Genomic DNA, 27,344 nt, shown 5'->3' with positions numbered 1-27,344 from the left:
GCAGCTTGACTTCTGTTATCTCACTTTATAAGCTTTGAAGGCTAGAGTAATGAATAGAGTCTTTAAAAACAATGAAAAGTTAACAATAACAACAAAAAAAGATTACAAACTGATTGTTTACAAAAACTACAAGAACAACTCTTTTGACTGTGTTGATTGACAAAGAGTGAGCCTTCTGGTTAATCATTACTTTTTGTCTCTGTTGGGTGTGTTGAATAGTAATAATCAGAAAGAGCAAAGTTGAATAGATCTTTTAAGCTTCTTCAAGGAGCTGGAGCAAATCCAGAGAAAACTTCTGCTGAGGGATAAAGGATTTGTGTTCCAGATACAGTGAAACTTAGGCATCTGCCCTCTGGTGCCCAAGTGGTGAAGGACAAGGGTGACAATTCAAGGTACCAATTGGTAAATGTGAAATTCTTTAACATATTGGCAAATGTGAAATTGGTAAATGTGAAATTCTTTAACTATTAGGTGTGGAGAGGGCATAGTGAAGGAGAATATGCTCAGTTTGAGGTAAAGACATTAAAATTCATGTTTTGGAAGGTCTCAAGGTTTAGAAAAACAATTAGTAACTTGAGTGTTCACATATTTTCTAAGCATTTGTTTCCTCCCAAGATTTATATGACTGTTAGTAAAACAAGTAACATTATTATCCTCATTTTGGAAAGAACAGAAATGATCATACCATCAAGATTCTATTTATACTGAAAAATAAGTGAATAGGGGAATCATATGAAACTTGGGTTTCTCTTACCTTGGGCGTGGGGTATCTCTTCATGGCTGCTCCAGCAAATCACAGCCACTGCTCCTTACCTTGGACGAGGGGTATCTCCTCACCACCGCCCTTCCTGACCTTCAACGTGGGATAGCTCCTCTAGGCCCTCCTGCGCCCGCGCAGCCACGGCTCCTTGGACATGAGGTAATGGGACTGGATGCCATGATCTTGGGTTTTTAATGTTGAGTATTAAGCCAACTTTTTCACTCTTCAATCAAAAGGTTCTTTAGTTCCTCCTGAGCGACTTCACTTTCTTTCACTTTTCCGCTTTCTGCCATAAGGGTGGTGTCATCTGCATATCTGAGGTTATTGATATTTCTTCCTGTAATCTTGATTCCAGGTTGTGCTTCATCCAGCCCAGCATTTCACATGATGTACTTTGCATATAAGTTAAATAAGCAGGGTGACAATATATAGCCTTGACGTACTCCTTATCAGGTCCTAGAGATTTTTTTAAAAGTCTATGTGACTATCAGATAATTCAAGGGCCTTCCAAAGTAACCTCATCCGCTGGAGAAGGGAATGGCAACCCACTCCAGTATTCTTGCTGGAGAATTCTGAGGACATAGGAGCCTGGCAGGGCTACAGTCCATGGGGTTTCAAAGAGTCAGACAGGACTGAATGACTAAACACTCCCTTCCAAAGTAGTCTCATACTCTCCCTACCTCCCCTTTTTTCATAATGACATCAAACTTGGAATTCAAGATCTCAAGGAAGTGGGATTGTTCTCTTGGAAGCAGATGAGAAAAAAGGAATTGAGGAAGAAAAGGAAGCAGATGGCAGGAAGTGAGAGATTATTGCCAACCACTCACTCAGCCATAAGGTTCCAGCCATAGGGCTGTTTTTATTCAGTTGCTCAGTTGTGTCCTATTCTTTGCAACCCCATGGACTGCAGCATGCCAGTCTTCCCTATCCTTCACTATCTCCCGGAGTTTGCACAAACTCATGTCCATTGGTGGGCTGCTGTCTATGGGGTTGCACAGAGTTGGACACGACTGAAGCGACTTAGCAGCAGCAGCAGCATGTCCATTGAGTCAGTGATGCCATCCAATCATCTCATCCTCTGTTGCCCCTTTCTCCTCCTGCCCTCAATCTTTTCCAGCATCAGGGTCTTTCCAGTGAGTCAGCCATAGGGTACGATGGGCCAATAACCTCTGCTCTCACCACCAGCTCAATAATTCCCTGGCCAGGGGGTGAAACTGGGCCCCCTGCATTGGGGTGGAGTGGAGTCCTAACCAATGGACTACAGGGAAGTCCCTCTATATTCTTGACTAATAAAAAAAGGAAAAAGAAAGCAGCATTTAATACTTCCCAATGGCCTAAAAATCTGGTGAAAGTCATGGACAGTTACCTGCCCTGCCCCGCAAAGGGACACGTAATTTTACGTGCAGTTTCGGGAGCTTCATGGACACTGTGAAGCTCTCTAAAGATCCCAGGTAAAGAACATCAGTTTCCGTTTACTGTAAAAGAGTCCCCCTTCCTTACCTGGCCTTTTTAGCCTGGTTCTCTATCTCAGATACACAGAACTGTGAGGCTGGAAAGCATTTTTTTTTCAATTGTACTACTGAGGCAACTAGACATAAAGAACTCACATGCTGGCCCCAAATCCTGGAGCGTGAAGAACAGAACTAGAGGCTCCACCAACATTTTTCACACTAACCTCATGCTGCCTCTGAATATTTTCCTGCACCTTTGAAGTCAATTAATACCAACTGCAAAACAGTCCCAAAACCCACTTCAAAAATACCTTCTTCATCGCACCTTATTCTCTCTACTCCCTTCCCTTTATTTACATTCATGCAATATTGGATTTTCTTGAAATGCAAGCAGGAAAAATACAATCGGAAACCAGACTGGAATTGAAAAAAATCAGTTCAAAATTACAAGTCTGTTTTAGCTACAGAGGTGTCTGTGCCTCTTTGTCAGGGTTCACTTTATGTTCAGCTGTGCTGTTTGCTCATTTGTGGAGAATCTTTGAGCTGGACCAGTGAACTAATACCTACGCACCTTGAGTAGAAAGTTGCATTGAATCCTCTGGGGGCATTCTTGTATCATTCTCCCCATTCTCCCCAATTCCTCTTCCAGTGCTGGACCATACATCACAATCGAGTGTAGAGTTTTTTAAATTATGCAAAGAGGTGAGCAGAGATAAGTCTGCTGCAGGATTACTGACCTTGGAGTCAGGCTTCTGGGCATGCAAACAGGGATGAGAATCATGCTGTGATGCTGTGTGCAAGGAATCAACATCATTACTAGTCATGGAAGCCGGGAGAATACTAAAGTTGTTTCATAGTTTGTGGTTCAGTAATATGTATATTTTGTTTTTGTTTTAAGGCAAGAAAATTTCAGAAGGAAAGTCTGGAAGGAATTTGGCAAATATAAACCATCCTGGGGTAATATTTAAAATATTCTATTTTTCTCCACTATTTAATTCCTAATGTAGTATGAACTTCTTGGTTTAGCTGGCACATGGTTTTAGGTAATAAACAATATATATTTCATGTATACATAATACCTATCTCATTTTCATTAATTTATATTATAAAAGTAATACATATATTTTATAAACTTTTCAACTGTATAGAAGAATAGAAGTGAAATCCTGGAGAAAACCCTGTTAAAAATTCCTTATATATCTTTCTAGAAATCTGCTATCCACAGCAAGCATTTATATATGTCAATATTTATTAGTCTCTAGTAGTCTCAGGACTCAAGAGTCTTGGAGATTAGCATCAAGACATGTTTCTTTTACTTCCATCCTATCTGAAGGGTAACAGGAAGACCAGTCTTTTAGCAGGCTTACCTACCAAAAAGCTCCAAGAATCCCTGGAAACATTCCTGTCCCATAGAACCATCATGGCCATTGTATCTGGCTCCTGGACATAAAACTCTATGCAGACACCTTCCTGCAATATTAGCACTGGTCTCTCACAGCAGATTGCTAACGTTTTCCCTTGTACTGACTTCTTACATGTGTATTCAACCTCTTTTCTTAATCTCACACCAGACTGGTAAAACCAGACTACAACTTTAACATGATTTTGTTGAAGGTTCAGAGATAACAGAAGGAAATCACCGCACAGAAGCCAAGCTATAATTCCTACTAGAGGTGGTCTATATCCAAATGCTCAGCCTCAGAGTCTGATAACCCCTCCCTACCTCCCACCCAGATACCATAAAGCAGGGACCGAATCTCCTCCCTTTCAGGTGGCCCTTTGGCCTGTTTCTCCTAACTGGAATCCAGGCTCCCAGGTTCCCTCAGGCCATGAGCAAAAGGAATAGGTTTTGACTTGAGTCCACATCCATCATGACTGTCCCCTCCAAATGAGAGTGGGGCTGTCCTCCTCCTTCAGGGAATGCCTTCTCCTTTTCACTCAGGAAAGTGTGGTTTTGACCTGAAAGGTGGTCAGGAATCAGGACATTTCCCACAGTCTGGACTCTTCAGTCTTGTCAGAAAAATCATGTTTGGCAGTAAGTGTCACCTGTGGGTCTCTATGAGTCAAAAACCTAGCCACACCCAGTCCAGTTCCCTAGGGCTCAAGGTGAGGCTGTGGTCTGATCACCTCTCCTGGAGTTGTCAGTCTTGCTCTTGATTTCTTGTGAACAATCCCTTAAATAACAGCACATATCACACTCCCTCGAGACAAGTGAGAGTTTACCAGGATAATGCTATACTTACAAGAAATTTTACTGTAAGGGGGAATCATTATATGAAAAAAAGCAAATCCTAACCATGGTGATCATTTTCATTTTAGAAGCCAAAATAAATTTGTTACCTCAGGAATGATGTCTGAGATATGATTCAAGAATTACTTGGGAGTGCAAGTGGATGACACAAAGTGGGTAGGGGTTTCGATGAACCCAAACTGGCCATAGTTGATTGTTATTGAAATTAACTGATGGATACATGAGGCTCCATTATGTAAGGAGGGCGATTATAGGTTGCCCCCCTTCCTCTTCAAGGGAAACTCTTTTTTTTTTTTTTTTTTAATTGGAGGCTAATTACTTTACAATATTGTATTGGTTTTGCCATGCTGCTGCTGCTAAGTTGCTTCAGTCGTGTCCGACTCTGTGCGACCCCATAGACGGCAGCCCAACAGGCTCCACCATCCCTGGGATTATCCAGGCAAGAACACTGGAGTGGGTTGCCATTTCCTTCTCCAGTGCATGAAAGCGAAAAAATAAAGCAAAGTCGCTCAGTTGTGTCCTACTCCTAGCGACCCCATGGACTGCAGCCCACCAGGCCCCTCCATCCGTGGGATTTTCCAGGCAAGAGTACTGGAGTGGGTTGCCATTGCCTTCTCCTGGTTTTGCCATACATCAACATGAATCCGCCAAGGGAAACTCTTATAATTAGCCCTAGTATGATGACACCTGTGGGTCTTGTTCTCCTTTCACCATGTTTAGGGATGTGTGCCATCTTGTTAGATGTATAGACAGAGGATTCAGGCACTGTATTTCTGAATGGTAAAAGAAACTCTAGGGCTTCCCCAGTGGTTCAGTGGTAAAGAATCCCCCTGCCAATGCAGGAGACACAGTTTTGATTCCTGGGTCCTGAAGTTTCCTCGGAGGAGGAAATGGCAACCCACTCCAGTATTCTTGCCTGGAGAATCCTATAGACAGGGCAATCTGGCGGGCTCCAGTCTATGGGGCCACAAAAGAGTCGGACACGACTTAGTGACCAAAAACAACAACAAAACAACAAAAGAAATTCTACCTGTGCTATTTTACACCACTTATTTAAAAAATATATTTTATTGGTACAATGTGAATGGAACCTGGTGAGGGCAGCTGGAAAGAATGGCTGGTCACCAGGACAGGGTAACATCTCTGGTCTTAGTACTAAGTTTATGGCAGGGGCCTTGTTCTGGAATGTGGTCCTCAGTTTTATAAACTCAGAAACTTAAAATTAGCACATATAGACACAATGAGATTCTAAGGGTTAATGAATGCCAATAAATTAACTTGCAATAGGAAACATAACTCTACGCAGACCCTAAATCCATGTTTGCTGCTTAGCACATTTTCTATTACAGGAAACTTTTTATGCAAAGTCAGTTATAATCAGAAGGATGTTTGGTAAGAGCCAGTTGTAGAACAGTGAATTTTCAACCAGGGAGAGTTAACATCCCCTGGTGGGCTAGGTAAAAGGAAGGAGGCTTTTAGGGAAATTTTTGCGTGTGGTGAAGTTTTCTCTCTCTCTCTTTTTTTAGTATATGTCATTAGAAATGGCATAACTAATATTATAATTCAATAGTACATTTCAGGGGGGAAACTTAAACCCTATTGCTTTCATAATGACAATTATAAAATGCAAAGCTCAATGGAATCTTCTTGGCTAGTGATACTCAGATTCAGTTCAGTTCAGTCACTCAGTTGTGTCTGACTCTTTGTGACCCCATGAACTGCAGCACACCAGGCCTCCCTGTCCATCACCAACTCCTGGAGTTCACCCAAACTCATGCCCATCGAGTCAGCGATGCCATCCGGGCATCTCATCCTCTGTCATCCCCTTCTCCTTCTGCTCCCAATCCCTCCCAGCTTCAGGGTCTTTTCCAATGAGTCAACTCTTCGCATGAGGTGGCCAAAGTACTGGAGTTTCAGCTTTAGCATCATTCCTTCCAAAGAAATCCCAGGGCTGATCTCCTTCAGAATGGACTGGTTGGATCTCCTTGCAGTCCAAGGGACTCTCAAGAGTCTTCTCCATCACCACAGATCAAAAGCATCAATTCTTCAGCGCTCAGCTTTCTTCACAGTCCAACTCTCACATCCATACCTGACCACTGGAAAAATCATAGCCTTGACACTCAGATTGGAGGGTGGCAATTCACAAATCAGACTCTCTGGAGGGTCTCATTTTTTGCTTTTTCAAAATGAGGGAAGAAAACATGTTCACTGAGGCACCAAGAAAAAGCCAGACACAAGGAAACATATTTGCAGGGCCCAAATCAAATTTTTGCGCTGGGTCTTCATTGCTGCATGCGTGCTTTCTCTAGTTGCGGTGAGCAGGGGCTACCCTCTAGTTGCAGTGCATGGGCTTCTCATTGCAGCGACTTCTCTTGTTGCAGAGCTTAGGCTTTTGGCATGCGGGTTTCAGTAGTTGCAGCATGCAGGCTCAGTAGCTGTGGCACATGGGCTTAGTTGTTTCACGGCATGTGGAATCTTCCCGGACCAGGGATGGAACCCATCACCCCTGCACTGGTAGGCAGATTCTTATCCACTCTACCACCAGGGAGGTCCTAACTGTGGGAACTGATGTGCAAATGTATCTGTGCTACTCACAAAGTAGCACACAATACTACAAAGGACTGCCACCTTTTTGTGACCAAATTCTGCAGCTAGGCCAAACCACTGTGTGGTGACAGCAGACGTCTGGTGGTCTCAGCACCGACTTTTCTCCCTCCTCCTCTCCAAAAGGCCCTCTTCACTTGGGGATGGCTATGATTCCTGGGAAGAGGGCGACGCTCTTGTGCTAGCACATTCCAACCCCTCGAGCACGGCAATTGGTTTGTAACTTAAACCAGTCCAATCAGTGTGAATCTGAGAACTTTTTCTAATAACAATACTGGGACAAAGATGGACTCCCTTTCCTGGTGGCTTCAGCAGCCATCTTCAGCCACGATGAAGGCCCACATTGGGAGTGAGTCCCCACCAAGGCTGGTAAGAGAAACAGAAAGATGTAGAGTGACTGGGGACATCACTGGGTCACTGGACCAAATGTGCCTGAAACCAGCACTACCTTTGGGGCTTCTCTGGTGGCTGAGATGGTAAAGAGTCCACCTGCAATGCAAGAGACCTAGGTTCGATTTCTGGGTTGAGAAGATCCCCTGGAGGAGGAAATGGCAATCCATTCCAGTATTCTTGCCTGAAAACTTCCAAGGACAGAGGAGCTTGGCTACAGTCCAGGGGGTTGCAAAGAGTTGGACACGACTGAATGACTAAGCTCACAACACACAGCACTACCTTTGGACTTGACTAGTTACTTGTACCAAAGAGTTATTTTCACTTCTTCAACCATTGGTAGTTGTAGTTGAAAGCACTCATGAGTGGATCAGGGTGCCGCTGAATCTGCATTGCTTGAAGTTCTTATTTTCTGACAGGCTCCAAAATCAGTCAGTGAAGCAAGTCACAAAGACAGAAGCTCCAGTGACTGTTGTGTTCTTAACTTTTGCTGTGTATTAGAATCATACAGAGAGCTTTGAAAAATCTCAGGCTGATTAAGTGAAAATCTGTGAAGGTGGGACTCAGGAAACACAATTTTTAAAGCCCCTCCAAGAGATTTCCAATGGCAGTCTATGCTGAAAACCACTGGTCTAAGTAAATACCTAGCTCTATCCATTTAATGGAATCTGCAGACAAATTGTTCAAAATATATCTTCCCACAAAAGTGGGGAAAGAAAGCTGACATGTATTAATAACTTGTATCGTAAGGTTAATGCAAACCATATTTGTATGACAGAAAAGCAAAATTTCTTTGGAGTATTGTTTTACCTTTAAAATGTATGCAAATTTTGTACTTCACTGTGTTTTATATTTTCTTCTCGTTCCCTTTCTCCTTTCAATATTTAATTGGAACTTTCCATGTCCAGTCACAGTGACAGACAACAGGAAAACAAGGAGAAACACAGTTCCTACAATCCAGAAAAAATAGGTAATAAATCTAGTAATTGCAACAAAATCTGCTGACTTTATGAAAAGGGCAGCTCAGGGCACCATGTAAACAGAGCAGGGACTCCGAACCTCCTGGGGGAAAATGTTTAATCTGAAACCAAAGGAATGCATATGAGTTACCTTGGTAGATGATGGAAGAGGATCCAGACAGTGGAAGTAAAGGAACTGAACGAACACATCAGGGGAAGAGGAGAATTCAAAATGAGGCTAGAGATAATGGCAGGAGCCATGACTTATCCCACAAGCAATGCAAATCAACTGAAGGGATTTAAGCAGTCAAAAGATGTAATTTCTCTTTGAAAGATAATTCTGGCTGCTGTGGAGGAAACACATTGGAGGAGAGGAACACAAGTGGGGAAAAGAGGAACTTACTACTAGGGGATTAGGGAGACCAGTTAACTGGGGGTAGATACAGTAGCCCAAGTAAGAGCAAGGATGCCACTGGATGGAGAGAAGTGGGCTCACTTGAATGACATTTTAAAAGGATGTAATTAATAGGGCTTGGTAATTGACTAGCTGTGGTGAGTGAGGGAGAGAGAGAGAAGCCAAGAGTGACATGTCTCCTTTGAACAACTATGTGGACGGCAATGCCATTTTTTGAGTAAGGAACACTGGAAGAAGAGCAAGTTTGTAAGAGATGAATTGAATTTTGTTCGTCTTGAGTTTGAAGTATCTGTTGTACCTGTTACACATGTAGCTACAGATAGCTGATAGCTGATACATGTGTTTCAAATTCAGGAAAGCAATATGCACTGCTGCTGCTGCTGCTGCTGCTCCTACTAAGTCGCTTCAGTCGTGTCCGACTCTGTGTGACCCCGTAGATGGTGGCCCACCAGGCTCCCCCGTCCCTGGGATTCTCCAGGCAAGAACACTGGAGTGGGTTGCCATTTCCTTCTCCAATGCATGAAAGTGAAAAGTGAAAGTGAAGTCACTCAGTCATGTCTGACTCTTAGCGACCCCAAAGACGGCAGCCCACCAGGCTCTTCCGTCCATGGGATTTTCCAGGCAAGAGTACTGGAGTGCGGAATATGCACTAGAGATCTACAGTTAAAGAGTTATCAGCAAATTGATGGTAGTAAAACCAAGAGAAAGAACTAAATTACCAGGTATAAGTCTGTAGAGACGTGACTTAGGACAAAACTCTGTGGACAACCTACAACTAAGAGGACAGTAGAGGACACAATCTTGCAAAGAAAAATAAGAACATGTTGATAAAGAGAGAGGAGACAAAACAAGGGAGTGTTAAGAAAAAATAAAAAAGGTTGAGGGAAGGTATATTTTTTAGAAAGAGTGATCTACCCTATCAAATGCTGATGAAAGAGCTAGTAAGATGAGGATTGAAAAATGTACAGACAATGGATTTAGAAACAGGGAAGATGCTGGAAGGGCTTCCCAGGTGGCTCAGTGGTAAAGAATCCACTTCCCAATGTAGGATGCGAAAGAGATACAGGTTCCATCCATGGGTCAGGAAGATCCCCTGGTGGAGGAAATGGCAACCCACTCTAGTATTCCTGCTTGGAGAATCCCATGGACAGAGGAGTCTGATGGTCTACACCTGTGGGGTCGAAAAGAGTTGGACACAGCTGAGCAACTGAGCACAATCACAAGGTCCTGTAAGTGTTACCATGCATAGCTTAGGAAGGGAAGATAAACTTCCTCAGAAGTTACTGAAAAGGAGAAGAGAAAGAGTGTGGTAACTGGAGAGGGGTATGAGTCAAGGGATGTTAAGATGAGACAGACTGGAAAATGCTTTTTTTTTTTTTTAATGAAAGGAAATCCAGAAGACAGATAAAGCAGAAAATACAAAAGTGTCAGGATACTGGAAGGAATGGGATTTAGACACGAGGGTTGCCTTTTCTACTGGAATAGGAGAAAGAATATCGGTGCAGAGAACATCGAGGATTGTAGGTTTGTTGGCCAGAAGTGGAGAGAATTCCTAACCGATCACTTCTGTTTGTTCGGTGAAGGAGGCAGTCATCAACAGAGAATGAGAGGAGGTGGTGATTGGGTCAGAGGTGTAAGGGCAGTGAAGATCTGAAATCATTGTTGAAAATGGGAGATGGCTGACTAGGGAAACAGTAGGCTAGGCAAGCAGCGGTAAGGGCTTCACTGAGACTGATGATCATCATAACCAGGATGGTCTGTGTGCTTCAGCGTATTTTCTTCTGTGGGACTCAGCAGCCTAAGAGGAGCTAGCAAGAAAAAAAATGGACAGATGCATTCATACACAGTGGGCAAGATAGGTGCCACAGGAGGTGCAACATAAAGAATTTAGAATACTGGCAGTGATGGGTTGTTCGAAGATGTGGGTTGTGAATCAATCATGATTGGGAGAGGGAGGGAAATACAGACGGGCAAAGGCTGTTAAGGGGATTCCTCAGTGGTTCAGGGGTGAAGAATCTGCTTGCGTTGCTGGAGATGCAGATGTGGGTTCGGTCCTTGGGTCAGGAAGATCCCCTGGAGGAGAGCATGGCAACCCACTCCAGTATTCTTGCCTGGAGAATCCTATGGACTGAGGAGCCTGGGCATAGGATCCATAGTGTCGCAAATAGTCGAACATGACTGAAGTGACTGAGCACAGCACAGCACAGAGGCTGTCAAATAGAGAAGGCTCGGGTAAGAGAACTGAAGTTCCCTTGAAGCTGAAGAACTGGAGTGTCGGAGGTAACTGATCTATAAGCTGGATTGATTTCAGAGGATGGGATGTCTGAAACTGTTTTCAGAAGCAGAACAGATCAAGTGAAGACAAGGGCCAGAAAGCCAGCAGTGAAAGCAAATGGCTGAAAGAAACATGGAAAACCTTAGGAAATAAGATCAAGGGAAAAAGAAGCCAAGTTGTTGGATGGATCACCTACATATCCCAGTTTGATGAGAGGACTTCAGTGAGAAGGACACTTGGAAGCTAGTTCAGTTTAGTTCAGTCGCTCAGTTGTGTCTGACTCTTTGTGACCCCATGGACTTCAGCACACCAGGCTTCCCTGTCCATCACCAACTCCCAGAGCTTGCTCAAACTCATGTCTATCAAGTCAGTGATGGCATCTAACCATCTCATCCTCTGTCGTCCCCTTCTCCTGCCTTCAATCTTTCCCAGCATTAGGGTCTTTTCCAGTAAGTCAGGTCTTCTCATCAGGTGGCCAAAGTATTGGAGTTTCAGCTTCAGCATCAGTCCTTGCAATGAATATTCAGGATTGATTTCCTTTAAGATGGACTGGTTGGATCTCCTTGCAATCCAAGGGACTCGCAAGAGTATTCTCCAACACCACAGTTCAAAAGCATCAATTTTTCAGCACTCAGCTTTCTTTGTAGTCCAACTCTCACATCCTTACATGACCACTGGAAAAACCACAGCCTTGACTAGACCAACCTTTGTTGACAAAGTAATGTCTCTGCTTTCTAATATGCTGTCTAGATTGGTCATAGCTTTTCTTCCAAGGAGCAAGTGTCTTTTAATTTCATGGGTGCAGTCACCATCTGCAGTGATTTTGGAGCCCAAGAAAATAGTCTGTCACTTGTTTCCACTGTTTCCCCATCTATTTGCCATGAAGTGATGGCTGGATGACATGATCTTCGTTTTTTGAACATTGAGTTTTAAGCCAGCTTTTTCACTCTCCTCTTTCACACTCATCAAAAGACTCTTTAGTTCCTCTTTCTTTCTGCCATAAGGGTGGTGTCATCTGCATATCTGAGGTTATTGATATTTCTCCTGGCAATCTTGATTCCAGCTTGTGCTTCATCTGGCCTAGCATTTCACATGATATACTCTGCATATAAGGTAAATAAGCAGGGTGACAATATACAACCTTGATATACTCCTTTCCCAATTTGGAAAATCCCAATTTGGAAACTTGGAAGCTAAAGGCCCCACATGATCTTGCCACTGCCCATTCCTCTGATCATTTCTATCCTCAACTCCAGCCACATCACCTTCTTGCACACCATCAGATGTGTGAAGCTCATTCTCACATCAGGGCTTTTGCATATACTTTTCCTTCTTCTTCCAAATACTTCACATTTTTTCCCAGTGTAGTTCACTTCTAAATCCATGATAAAGCAATTTAATACTGTAAAATTGTTTTCTATCACAGACGAGTGATTTCCAAAAACTTGTTCTTGATAGCTATTATAAATCTCTATGTCTTATTTTACTGTGATTCACTGAAACATTCCTAAACTCAAACCGTTTATCTATAGAGTACATTTTTCCTATTCGAAACTGTGCAGTTTCTTTATTGTTACTAAACACAGGCAAATCTGAGTAGTCACTTCCACAATATATGATTCATGCCAGAAAGCTCTGTGATGCCTTCCAGAGCACAGTCGCCACGGGTCAGTGAAGAGGACACTTCGTTTCACCTTCTGATGAGCAAACACCCTAGCAATCCTCAGCCTGTCACTTGAGTCAGGTTTATGCTCCTGTATCACTTCTTCAGAATCTTCTCTGATCAGTCTATCTAAAATAGTAGCTCTCAACTCTGACTCCTCGCTCGTAATTCCTATTCTAAAATTCTTTTTCAGAGTTTTTAACACAATGTGAAATTACAGTACACGTATATTTTCCTAATTATCCACTCTCCCATTAGAATGTAATCTCAACGAGGGCAGTGATTTTCTCTTGTCCCCCCTTTATTCTCAGCACCTAAACAGATCCCAGACTATACTAGGTACTTAACAAATACTTGTTGGATTGTATAGATGAAAGAAAGGAGGAAGGATCCAGGAAGCACATGAAAGGCAGCTATCAGTGATAAAAAGGCCATGGCTGAACAGCATAAATTCTAATGAAATAGGGCTTTTATATTCTCACACTGTGAGACTTGTGGGATCTTAATTCCCCAACCAGGGATTGAACGCAGGCCCGCAGGAGTGAGAGAATGCGGGCCTAACCACTGGACAATCGGGGAACTCCCATAAGCAGAGCTTTGAAACAAAGGTGAAAGGAGAAAGTTTGAAAGGTACGGTTGGTAAATGACACTGGAAAACCCCTGCCCTATCCCATTCCTGAAAATACTCAAGGCTCCAGAGAGCATCAGTCCGCACTAGAAAAGGCAAAAGGGAAGTGGGGTCTCAATGGGAGAAGCAGATCTAAGTTGGAGGTGACAGGGGTTCACCCAGCACAGGGGCCTACCAAAGCAGCAGTCACAATCCACACCACAGCTCCAGCCTACAAAAGTGCAGCTTCCCATTTTCCGCTTTTGTGCCTTTGCTCATCTTTCTCTCCTGCTCAGAATACCTGCCTTGTCATCTATCTGCTCAAATCTTGCCCTTCTCTCAGCAACTCAGAGTCACTTTTTTGACCACTCCAGTCTGAGGTGCTTTTTCCTTACCTGAAGTTCCACAGAGAATATAGCATATACTATTCACTCATCACTTATTTACACATTCATTTGTTCATAATTTTTCAAAACTGTGATGTACCTGGTACCCTGAACTTCCTTGGTGGCTCAGATGACAAAGAATCTGCCTGCAATTCAGGAGACAAAGATTGGATCCTGGGTCAGGAAAATCCCCTGGAAAAGGGAATCACAACCCACTCCAGTATTCATGGGATTCTGGAGAATCCCATGGACAGAGAAGGCTGGCAGACTACAGTCTATGGGGTTGCAGAGTTGGACACAACTGAGTGACTAACACACACACATCAGGTACCATTCAAAGTGCTGCTTCATTTGACAATTACAGCTTTGTTGTTATCTTATTTCTACAAGGAAAGTGTAATATACTATTATAATAACTAAAACGATAACAGTGAAATCACAAGATTATCATAAGGAAAACTGTTTCTAAGCAAACAGTTTATAGACATGATAGAGGAAACAGAGAAAGCAAGTAAAAGGAATACTACAGCATTAGAAAGAAAATGTTAAGATTTTACGTTTTGAAACTTGTCTCCCTGATCAGACTGATTGACTGAAATTGGATCCTATATTGCAGTCAATCCATATTCTAAAGTAATGCCTGAGTTTTAGATATGTGACAATGTGCAGAGCTATTCTACAAAAATCCATTTTATGAGCTAGAGTATGCAATGCCATAAAATGGATCTAGTTATATCATTATCCTCTGTAGTATTTAGGATAATTAAGATGCTAACTCAAGCAGAGAAGGAATTTATTGGACATGTGTTAGGTACCCTGCAGAATCAAGGGGCAGCTCTGAGGCCAGGTCCTTAAGGGATATGAACAGGAGCATCTTTGTGAGGCCATGGAACAGGTTATTGAGCATCTTGCAGGGCTGCTGCTAAAATGAATCTGTGCCAACCCTTCTGAGTCCTCAGGTTTCAAAGTCCCAGGAGAGAGACTGGTGGGCTCAGCACGAAGAGTGGAGGGCTCGTGGTCTCTTGTCTGACAGTCACACCAAACTGTATTCAATTGGAAAGAAATTGTTCTCCAAATGTAAACTGGGGTTCAATTACCAAGACAACAAAAATGGTCAAGGGGGAAAGAGGTGCCTTCCTGATGCCCTTAGTGAGAATTACTCACTCCCTCATATATGTACGCAGAGTTCCTTATTTGTCATACCTTTACCTATGCCTAAGCACACTCTGACTGAATCAGTGTTGTCTACATAGCTTTTCATTCCCTCCACTAGCTTACAAGTCCAGAAGGCAGTGGCCACAGCAGCTGTATTATCTGGAAAATGGTGTCCTGGAGGTCCCCAATCCTCTATTTCAAAATTAATATAGAAATACTCTGAGGAGTGAATTTAGGTAAAAGTAAATGCATTTTTCTCCATTCCACTATAGAAAATTTTTATAAATTTTTAATTTAAAAAGTATAAAAAACTTTTTTCACATTTCTAATGTGAAAAACATACAAAATGAATACAGCAAGACATAAATCCTTAGTTGCTTTTCTATTTTCTCTAAGTCTGTAAAATGCCCACATAATGTCCTTATGTTAGCAGAAAATGTTTTAAATTAAAATTTAAAAGGATATAATACAAATCTAATTTTCTTTCAAGCTGACTCAGCTAAAAGTCCCTTCAACAGTTTGGCCAACTAGCTCCCTACCTGGTATAACTTTTGAATTAGGCTAGAAATGAAATGTTCAATTCACTGGAGAATAACTCTACTCATAACTGGTGAGGAAGAAATTATTCTCAGATTTTTCTAAGCTGTACCTGGGAATGCAATTCTAGAAAACCATCATTGTAGAAAATACCTTACTGGATCTGTCAGAGGTTCTCTCATAACCACTGTAAAATAAAATAAAATGCAGCAGACTAATTCCATAGGGATACTAGGAGTGAAAATAAATCAAATACTATAAAGAGCAAAGGCATATCCATACAATAAACATTATTCAGTCATTAAAAAAGTGTAAAGTATTGATACTTGCTATATCATGAACATTGAAAACACTATGCTAACTGAAAGACTGCTTTCCAGGTGGCTGCTGCTGCTGCTAAGTCGCTTCAGTTGTGTCCAACTCTATGCGACCCCATAGACGGCAGCCCACCAGGCTCCCCCGTCCCTGGCATTCTCCAGGCAAGAACATTGGAGTGGGTTGCCATTTCCTTCTCCAATGCATGAAAGTGAAAAGTGAAAGTGAAGTCGTTCAGTCGTGCCTGACTATTAGCAACCCCATGGACTGCAGCCTACCAGGCTCCTCTGTCCATGGGATTTTCCAGGCAAGAGTACTGGAGTGGGGTGCCATTGCTAGTGGTAAAGAATCTGCCTGCCGATGCAGGAGACAGACATAAGTAAGAGACATGGGTTCCATCCCTGGGTGGGGAAGATCTCCTGGATCGAGGAATGGCAACCCACCCCAGTAATCCTGCCTGGAGAATCCCAGGGACAGAGGAGCCTGGTGGGCTACAGTCCATAGGGCCACAGCCAGACACAAAAAGCCATATATTGTATCAGTTCAGTTCAGTTCAGTTGCTCAGTTGTGTCCGACTCTTTGCGACCCCATGAATCGCAGCAGGCCAGGCTTCCCTGTCCATCACCAACTCCCGGAGTTCATTCAAACTCACATCCATCGAGTCGGTGATGCCATCCAGCCATCTCGTCCTCTGTCGTCCCCTTCTCCTCCTGCCCTCAATCCATCCCAGCATCAGAGTCTTTTTCAATGAGTCAGTTCTTCCCATCAGGTGGCCAAAGTATTGGAGTTTCAGCTTCAGCATCAGTCCTTCCAAAGAACATGCAGGACTGATTTCCTTTAGTATAGACTGGTTGGATCTCCTTGCAGTCCAAGGGATTATCAAGAGTCTTCTCCAACATCACAGTTCAAAAGCATCAATTCTTCAGCACTCAGCCTTCTTCACAGTCCAACTCTTGCATCCATACATGACCACTGGAAAAACCATAGCCTTGACTAGATGGACCGTTGTTGGCAAAGCAATATCTCTGCTTTTCAATATGCTATCTAGGGTGGTCATAAATTTCTTTCCAAGGAGTAAGCATCTTTTAATTTCATGGCTGCAGTCACCATCTCCAGTGATTTTGGAGCCCCCCAAAATAAAGTCTACCACTGTTTCCACTGTTTCCCCATCTATTTGCCATGAAGCGATGGGACCAGATGCCATGATCTTCATTTCCTGAAGATCTTTCTGAAGATCTTTTTTTCACTCTCCTCTTTCATCAAGAGGCTTTTTAGTTCCTCTTAACTTTCTGCCATAAGGGTGGTGTCATCTGCATATCTGAGGTTATTGATATTTCTCCCGGCACTCTTGATTCCAGCTAGTGCTTCTTCCAGCCCAGGGTTTCTCATGATGTACTCTGCGTATAACTGAAATAAGCAGGGTGACAATATACAGCCTTGACGTACTCCTTTTCCTATTTGGAACCAGACTTTTTTCCATGTCCAGTTCTAACTGTTGCTTCCTGACCTGCATACAGATTTCTCAAGAGGCAGATCAGGTGGTCTGGTATTCCCATCTCTTTTAGAATTTTCCACAGTTTATTGTGATCCCCACAGTCAAAGGCTTTGGCATAGTCAATAAAGCAGAAATATATGTTTTTCTGGAACTCTCTTGCTTTTTCCATGATCCAGCGGATGTTGGCAATTTGATCTCTGGTTCCTCTGCCTTTTCTAAAATCAGCTTGAACATTAGGAAGTTCATGGTTCACGTATTGCTGAAGCCTGGCTTGGAGATGAGCATTACTTTACTAGCACGTGAGATGAGTGCAATTGTGTGGTAGTTTGAGCATTCTTTGGCATTGGCCTTTCTTTGGGATTGGAATGAAAAAAACTGACCTTTTCCAGTCCTGTGGCCACTGCTGAGTTTTCCAAATTTGCTGGCACATTGAGTGCAGAACTTTCACAGCATCATCTTTCAGGATTTGAAAGAGCTCAACTGGAATGCCATCACCTCCACTAGCTTTGTTCATAGTGATGCTTTCTAAGGCCCACTTGACTTCACATTCCAGGATGTCTGGCTCTAGGTCAGTGATCACACCATCGTGTTTATCTGGGTCATGAAGCTCTTTTTTGTATAGCTCTCCTGTGTATTCTTGCCACCTCTTCTTAATATCTTCTGCTTCTGTTAGGTCCTTACTATTTCTGTCCTTTATCGAGCCCATCTTTGCATGAAATATTCCCTTGGTATCTCTAATTTTCTTGAAAAGATCTCTAGTCTTTCCCATTCTGTTGTTTTCCTCTATTTCTTTGCACTGATCACTGAGGGAGGCTTTCTTATCTCTTCTTGCTATTCTTTGGAACTCTGCATTCAGATGCTTATATCTTTCCTTTTCTGCTTTGCTTTTCGCTTCTCTTCTTTTCACAGCTATTTGTAAGGCCTCCCCAGACAGCCATTTTGCTTTTTTGCATTTCTTTTCCATGGGGATGGTCTTGATCCCTGTCTCCTGTACAATGTCACGAACCTCATTCCATAGTTCATCAGGCACTCTGTCTAGTCCCTTAAATCTATTTCTCACTTCCACTGTAGAATCATAAGGGATTTGATTTAGGTCATAACTGAATGGTCTAGTGGATTTCCCTACTTTCTTCAATTTAAGTCTGAATTTGGCAATAAGGAGTTCATGATCTGAGTCACAGTCAGCTCCCGGTCTTGTTTTTACTGACTGTATAGAGCTTCTCCATCTTTGGCTGCAAAGAATATACTCAATCTGATTTCGGTGTTGACCATCTGGTGATGTCCATGTGTAGAGTCTTCTCTTGTGTTGTTGGAAGAGGGTGTTTGCTATGACCAGTGCAATCTCTTGGCAAAACTCTATTAGCCTTTGCCCTGCTTCATTCTGTACTCCAAGGCCAAATTTGCCTGTTACTCCAGGTGTTTCTTGACTTCCTACTTTTGCATTCCAGTCCCCTATAATGAAAAGGACATCTTTTTGGGTGTTAGTTCTAAAAGGTCTTGTAGGTCTTCGTAGAACCGTTCAACTTCAGCTTCTTCAGCATTCTGTTGTTCTGTCGTTTTTGAGATTGCATCCAAGTACTGCATTTCGAACTCTTTTGTTGACCACGATGGCTACTCCATTTCTCCTAAGGGATTCCTGCACACAGTAGTAGATGTAATTGTCATCTGAGTTAAATTCACCCATTCCAGTCCCTTTTAGTTCGTTGATTCCTAGAATGTTGATGTTACGTTCACTCTTGCCATCTCCTGTTTGACCACTTCCAATTTGCCTTGATTCATGGACCTGACATTCCAGGTTCCTATGCAATATTGCTCTTCACAGCATTGAACCTTGCTTCTATCACCAGTCACATCCACAACTGGGTACTGTTTTTGCTTTGGCTCCATCCCTTCATTCTTTCTGGAGTTATTTCTCCACTGATCTCCAGTAGCATATTGGGCACCTATCGACCCAGGGAGTTCCTCTTTCAGTATCCTATCATTTTGCCTTTTCATACTGTTCATAGGGTTCTCAAGGCAAGAATACTGAAGTGGTTTGCCATTCCCTTCTCCAGTGGACCACATTCTGTCAGACCTCTCCACCATGACCCGTCTGAGGAGCGGCCGGCTGTGTGGGCACAGGAGGGCCGAGAGGAGCTACTCCATGTTCAAGGTCAGGAGGGGTGACTTCATCCAAGGTAAGGAGCAGCAGCTGTGCTTTGCTGGAGCAGCCATGAAGAGATACCCCATGTCCACGGTAAGAGAAACCCAAGTAAGACGGTAGGTGTTGCGAGAGGGCATCAGAGGGCAGACAGACTGAAACCATAATCACAGAAAACTAGCCAATCTGATCACATGGACCACAGCCTTGTCTAACTCAATGAAACTAAGCCATGCCGTGTGGGGCCACCCAAGTCGGACAGGTCATGGTGGAGAGGTCTGACAGAATGTGGTCCACTGGAGTATATATTGTATAATTCTACTTATTTGAAACATCCAGAAGAGGCAAATCTGCAGGAAGTAGATTAGTGGTTGTCAGGGACTAGAGGGAGGAGGAAGTGGGGAGTGATTCCTCATGGATTTGTGTTTCTTTCTGGAGGGTGTTCTGTAATCAGATAGTGGTGACCATGGTTGCACAACTTTGTGAATATTCCAAACCGCAGTGAACTGCACTTTGAAAGGGTGAATTTTATGTTATTTAAATTATTTCTCAAAAAAATAATTTTTAAAAGGAGGGAAGAACTTCTCTGGTCATCCAGAGGTTGAGAGTCCATGCTCCTAATGCAGGGGGCACAGGTTCAATTCCCAACCGGGAATTGAACCACACCACATGGCCAAAGAAATAAAATTTAAATTAAAAAAAGGGGTGGGGAGGAGGCTTTCGAGGTTTGGCATGAAAAGAAATTGTTCCAAGTGCCTAAGAAAGGCATGGAATTTGGTATTTATGTCTAGGCAAAGAGTGGAAGAATAAAAGGCATGGGAAGGGATACCAAATAATTACACCCTTGAGGTCCTAAACATTAAAAAAATTTTTTAATTATATTGCTCATATTGTGAAACAAATAATTTTCTCCTTTTGGAAAGTACATGGTGACTCGCTCATTTTTTTAAGTACGAAAAAAGTTATCTATGGCCTTTCTCAGTTCTTTTAGTTTATGTATTGTGGAACAGTCTTGCTGCAAATCAAGTAATTTTATTTTGCTGCAGGACTTACACTCACTTGAGCTTTGTAAGGGCTTTTTATTTATTTGGACTAAAAGCATATGGTTTGCAGACCATGCCAGAAAATCAAATCCTAACCATCTATACTTGCTCCAGTGAAACTCAAAGACTTCCCTGGATTTTCTTTTCCTCATTCTCTGAATTTTAATCTGTGTGATTTTAGCCTTTGAGTTAACTGAGAAGCCTTTTCGTTCTGTGCACTAAGCACATTCCTTCAAAGCCACAGGCATCCACTTCTCATTGGATTTATGACAATCACAACATCGGCACGCAGGTATTAAAAAAACTCCATTTGCTTTGCCCATCACACCTCTGGTTACCTCAGGGAAACCCCTCTTCGGTAGAAAAGGAGTAAAGATAATTTCTGCCATCCAAACCATGTCCAAGCACTCCAGAGCATTCTGCAGTCATGTGCCTTTTCTTATGCACATTTCTGCAGCTCTAGCTATTGAATCATACTAGGAGTTTTGCTTTCCAGAAGAAGGTGGACTTCCAAGGAAAAATGGTTCCAACAGACAGCCACCCAAAGGAACTTCCCTTCTGCAGAATAGCCCCCTGCCCCCTAGGATACTCCTTTCTGTAACCTGATGAGTTTATGAATTAAATGATTTTCAAGGATGGAATGGCCTGAGAGCATTCTAAACTTTACAACTTTACCCTTTGTTCAACACACAACACAGATCATTCCAAGTATTTAATATTTAACACAACGGAGGCACTGACTTTGTAAAAAGAGCTAGAAAAGGTTTTAAAATTTGCTTTGTTTTCCTATCAGCACAATGCCATACATAAATGGGTGGATCAGAGTTCAAAGTAAAAGAGTAAAGACTAAGAAAAATAAAGAATAAAAGAGGTAAAGGATCTCACGAAGTTTGTGAGAAAGGGCAAAAACCCTTCTCTGTGTTGCCTCTCTTTGTAGCTGGTCATTGGGCAGACTGTTCTGTGAGACTAGAGATGATAACGGCAGGAGAGGAAGATGAAAATTGTGGTCTTTGCAACTAAAAAGCATCAATTTAGCTTCAAGTACAATAAAAGTGCATGGCCTCTCATTCTGACAGTTACATAATTATTTCTAATGAAACAATTTACACTACACTTAAAAAATTATCTTATAAAAAGTTGTAAATTGATTAATGCAGATATCTATATTCCTGATGTTCCTTTTTATTTTAGGCCCATTAAGAAAATGAAATGACTTTTCCCATGTTTCCCTATTATAGTAAGTAGACTCTTACGGACTCATGGCTACCAAACATAATTAAGTCATTTGAGTTCCTGGGCAGAGAAGACTAGAACTATATAAAGAGCCATTAATATTCAAGTGACGAAGTCACCCAATATATGTGTTTTATTGCCATAAAGCATATCATTGTTTTCTCATCTTGAAAGAGTATACACTATTTTGCAAAGCCGAGAAACAGTGGGTTTCTTCTGCTTTTATAATTAAAACATTGTTCTCAAAGTTTGCAAAGCTCACTGAAGTAACCACACTAATGGTGAAGCTCGGCTTGCTCGTTTTGCTGTAAAGGAAAGTATGTAGGTTTGAGCATAACTGTCACGGTGGTTTTAAAAACGAGTATGTTTAAACTAGAGGCAATATAGTACTACACCCTTGTACCAAAGTATTTTCTACTTGTAGGGAAAGAAAGGAAAAGAGATGACAGTTACCAATCACTGTGGAAACCATGGAAGGGTAAGCTAAAGCGAGATTTAAACATATATTAAAAAAAAAAAAGTACAGAGAACAGTATGTAAAGTATAGTAGGAAGGCTTTAATATAACAGATCTTCCTAATCATGAAGGCTGTGAGAACTACAAAGAAGTATTATGTTTTCCTGTGGAGATTAAAAACTCCATTTAGATATAATATTACCGAGAAAAAAGAGAGCTGGCTTAGCTAGTGCCTTGAGATTCTCATGTTTCTTTCACTAGCATGGAGGGAAAAGGACAGAAAAAAAAAAAAAAAAAAGGACTCTGGACCAAGCCTATCGGTAAAACCCTCAGCCTGTCTACCTGAGTCCTTTGGGGACTAGGCAGTTTTGAATAGCTGAGTTTTCTGGAGAGTTATGTGTGTATCATTCTGAGAACTAAAATTTTGTTTTAATTTTTTTTAAACTTTTGGTTGTGCTGGGTCTCTGTTGCTGAATGGGCTTTTCTTTAGTTTTGAAGAGTGGCGGCTACTCTCTAGTTGCCCTGTGTGGCCTTATTGCAGTGGTTTCTCTTGATGTGGATCAAGAGCTCCAGGGCACTTGAGCTTCAGGATTTGGGGGTCCATGGGCTCAGTAGTTTCGGCTCCTGGGCTCTAGAGCACAGGCTCGCTAACTGTGCACAGGCTTAAGTTGCTCCAAGGAATTTGGGATCTTCCTAGATCAGGGATTGAACCCGTGTCTCCTGAACTGGCAGGTGGATTCTTTACGACTGAGCCACAATGGAGGCCCCTAAGAATTAAAAATTTTTCAATAAAAGTACTACTAAAAATGTATTTAAGTTCCCTGATCTTTTTTCTTCTTTAGACTTCAAAAAAAAATTTTTAATACAAGTTAAACTCAGTAAGAGAAACCCAAGTAAGACGGTAGGTGTTGCAAGAGGGCATTAGAGGGCAGACACACTGAAACCATACTCACAGGAAACTAGTCAATATAATCACGCTAGGACCACAGCCTTGTCTAACTCAATGAAACTAAGCCATGCCCGTGGGGCAAGCCAAGATGGGCAGGTCATGGTGGAGAGGTCTGACAGGATGTGGTCCACTGGAGAAGGGAATGGCAAACCACTTCAGTATTCTTGCCTTGAGAACCCCATGAACAGTATGAAAAGGCAAAATGATAGGATCCTGAAAGAGGAACTCCCCAGGTCAGTAGGTGCCCAATATGCTACTGGAGATCAGTGGAGAAATAACTCCAGAAAGAATGAAGGGATGGAGCCAAAGCAAAAACAATACCCAGCTGTGGACGTGACTGGTGATAAAAGCAAGGTCCAATGCTGTAAAGAGCAATATTGCATAGGAACCTGGAATGTCAGGTCCATGAATCAAGGCAAATTGGAAGTGGTCAAACAAGAGATGGCAAGAGTGAATGTCGACATTCTAGGAATCAGCGAACTCAAATGGACTGCAACAGGTGAATTTAACTCAGATGACCATTATATCTACTACTGCGGACAGGAATCCCTCAGAAGAAATGGAGTAGCCATCATGGTCAACAAGAGAGTTCGAAATGCAGTATTTGGATGCAATCTCAAAAACGACAGAATGATCTCTGTTTGTTTCCAAGGCAAACCATTCAATATCACGCTAATCCAAGTCTATGCCCCAACCAGCAACGCTGAAGAAGCTGAAGTTGAATGGTTCTGTGAAGACCTACAAGACCTTTTAGAACTAACACCTAAAAAAGATGTCCTTTTCATTATAGGGGACTGGAATGCAAAAGTAGGAAGTTAAGAAACACCTGGAGTAACATGCAAATTTGGCCTTGGAATACGGAATGAAGCAGGGCAAAGACTAATAGAGTTTTGCCAAGAAAATGCACTGGTCATAGCAAACACCTTCCAACAACACAAGAGAAGACTCTACACATGGACATCACCAGATGGTCAACACCGAAATCAGACTGATTACGTTCTTTGCAGCCAAAGATGGAGAAGCTCTATACAGTCAACAAAAACTAGACTGGGAGCTGACTGTGGCTCAGACTATGAACTCCTTATTACCAAATTCAGACTGAAATTGAAGAAAGTAGGGAAAACCACTAGACCATTCAAGTATGACCTAAATCAAATCCCTTATGATTCTACAGTGGAAGTGAGAAATAGATTTAAGGGACTAGATCTGATAGACAGAGTGCCTGATGAACTATGGAATGAGGTTCGTGACATTGTACAGGAGACAGGGATCAAGACCATCCCCATGGAAAAGAAATGCAAAAAAGCAAAATGGCTGTCTGGGGAGGCCTTACAAATAGCTGTGAAAAGAAGAGAAGCGAAAAGAAAAGCAGAAAAGGAAAGATATAAGCATCTGAATGCAGAGTTCCAAAGAATAGCAAGAAGAGATAAGAAAGCCTCCCTCAGTGATCAATTCAAAGAAATAGAGGAAAACAACAGAATGGGAAAGACTAGAGATCTCTTCAAGAAAATTAGAGATACCAAGGGAACATTTCATGCAAAGATGGGCTCGATAAAGGACAGAAATGGTACGGACCTAACAGAAGCAGAAGATATCAAGAAGAGGTGGCAAGAATACACAGAAGAACTGTACAAAAAAGATTTTCACGACCCAGATAATCACAATGGTGTGATCACTGACCTACAGCCAGACATCCTGGAATGTGAAGTCAAGTGGGACTTAGAAAGCATCACTACAAACAAAGCTAGTGGAGGTGATGGAATTCCAGTCGAGCTCTTTCAAATCCTGAAAGATGATGCTGTGAAAGTGCTGCACTCAATATGCCAGCAAATTTGGAAAACTCAGCAGTGGCCACAGGACTGGAAAAGGTCAGTTTCCATTCCAATCCCAAAGAAAGCCAATGCCAAAGAATGCTCAAACTACCACACAATTGCACTCATCTCACATGCTAGTAAAATAATGCTCAAAATTCTCCAAGCCAGGCTTCAGCAATATGTGAACCGTGAACTTCCTGATGTTCAAGCTGGTTTTAGAAAAGGCAGAGGAACCAGAGATCAAATTGCCAACATCCGCTGGATCATGGAAAAAGCAAGAGAGTTCCAGAAAAACATCTATTTCTGCTTTCTTGACTATGCCAAAGCCTTTGACTGTGTGGATCACAATAAACTGTGGAAAATTCTGAAAGAGATGGGAATACCAGACCACCTGACCTGCCTCTTGAGAAATCTGTATGCAGGTCAGGAAGCAACAGTTAGAACTGAACATGGAAAAAAAGACTGGTTCCAAATAGGAAAAGGAGTACATCAAGGCTGTATATTGTCACCCTGTTTATTTAACTTCTATGCAGAGTACATCATGAGAAACGCTGGACTGGAAGAAGCACAAGCTGGAATCAAGATTGCCGGGAGAAATATCAATAGCCTCAGATATGCAGATGACACCACCCTTATGGCAGAAAGTGAAGAGGAACTCAAAAGCCTCTTGATGAAAGTGAAAGTGGAGAGTGAAAAAGTTGGCTTAAAGCTCAACATTCAGAAAACAAAGATCATGGCATCTGGTCCCATCATTTCATGGGAAATAGATGGGGAAATTGTGGAAACAGTGTCAGACTTTTATTTTTGGGGGCTCCAAAATCACTGCAGATGGTGACTGCAGCCATGAAATTAAAAGATGCTTACTCCTTGGAAGAAAAGTTATGACCAACCTAGATAGCATATTGAAAAGCAGAGACATTACTTTGCCAACAAAGGTCTGTCTAGTCAAGGCTATGGTTTTTCCTGTGGTCATGTATGGATGTGAGAGTTGGACTGTGAAGAAGGCTGAGTGCCAAAGAATTGATGCTTTTGAACTGTGGTGTTGGCGAAGACTCTTGAGGGTCCCTTGAACTGCAAGGAGATCCAACCAGTCCATTCTGAAGGAGATCAGCCCTGGGATTTCTTTGGAAGGAATGATACTAAAGCTGAAACTCCAGTACTTTGGCCACCTCATGTGAAGAGGTGACTCATTGGAAAAGACTCTGATGCTGGGAGGGATTGGGGGCAGGAGGAAAAGGGGACGACAGAGGATGAGATGGCTGGATGGCATCACTGACTCGATGGACATGAGTCTGAGTGAACTCTGGGAGTTGGTGATGGACAGGGAGGCCTGGAGTGCTGCGATTCATGGTGTCGCAAAGAGTTGGATATGACTGAGCAACTGAACTAACTAACTAAACTCAGTATAGAAATTAAGAAGGCAAAGAAAGTCATAATCCTACCACCCAGAAACCACTAGGTAACATTTTCTCTCAGTTCCTTAAATAGAGTGTTTTAGACAGAATTCAGGTTATAAAATAATGAGACCCTCAGACCACATTAGTATATTCTAAAGTCCTATATTATACTGACCATTTTATATACATGGTTTCATCTGGTCTCTACAAGCCAATGAGATAGGTGTTATAATTCCTATTTTAGAGATGAAGAAAACAAAGCTTTGAGAATTTATCAAGGATCTATAAGAAGCCAGAAAAACTAAATTTAAATCCTTTTGTCCATTCCCAAAGACTGATTTCTCATAGGATCATACCCTATAGGGCAACATACTATTGTACATTTTAAAGGTTCCCACACAAGTATCTTTTACACACTTTTAAAAAATTAATTTAATTGGAAGCTAACTACTTTACAATATTGCTTTACACACTGTTAATGATTTTTCAAACTTTCCTTAGTATCAGGTTCTCATTTTCCAGTTTTCACAAAAGTCTGTTTTCTTCTTATGGTATCCACATCACTTTCTAGTTTGCTGTTTTAAATTTACTCAAGCTTGGAAAATCAATAACAAAATAAACTCAAGGAAATTTGTGACACACAAAGGAGACTTCCAATGGGTGAAGTATATGTAGACTTTGTAATTACATATATTGATTATTCCCTACTCACAGAGCTGTTCTGAGAAATGACATGTTACCATTCTGGCTTTGAGACTTAAGAGCTATTATACTTAAGTCTAAACATGCATCAGCAAATCCTAAAAAACACACACACTCGTAATCCAAAATGTTTTAATAAACATTTAGATAGTTACGGATGGAAAGGCATATCCCAGAGTCAAGAAACTGGTCATATAGGAGAGTAGAATAGTGACTGCACCTGCAGAAAATATCTTCATATACAAACTACAAAAAAATAATTGTTCCATAAAACAAACCAGGCAGAGGACTGGGTAAGGGTGTGGAATGTTCAAACAAGAAAAGGAAGAGTCTCATTAGATGCTCCG

The sequence above is a fragment of the Bos taurus genome, chromosome 1, assembly GCF_002263795.3.
Source record: "Bos taurus isolate L1 Dominette 01449 registration number 42190680 breed Hereford chromosome 1, ARS-UCD2.0, whole genome shotgun sequence".
Taxonomy (NCBI): Eukaryota; Metazoa; Chordata; class Mammalia; order Artiodactyla; family Bovidae; genus Bos; species Bos taurus.
Note: the sequence above shows the minus strand (reverse complement) of the source record.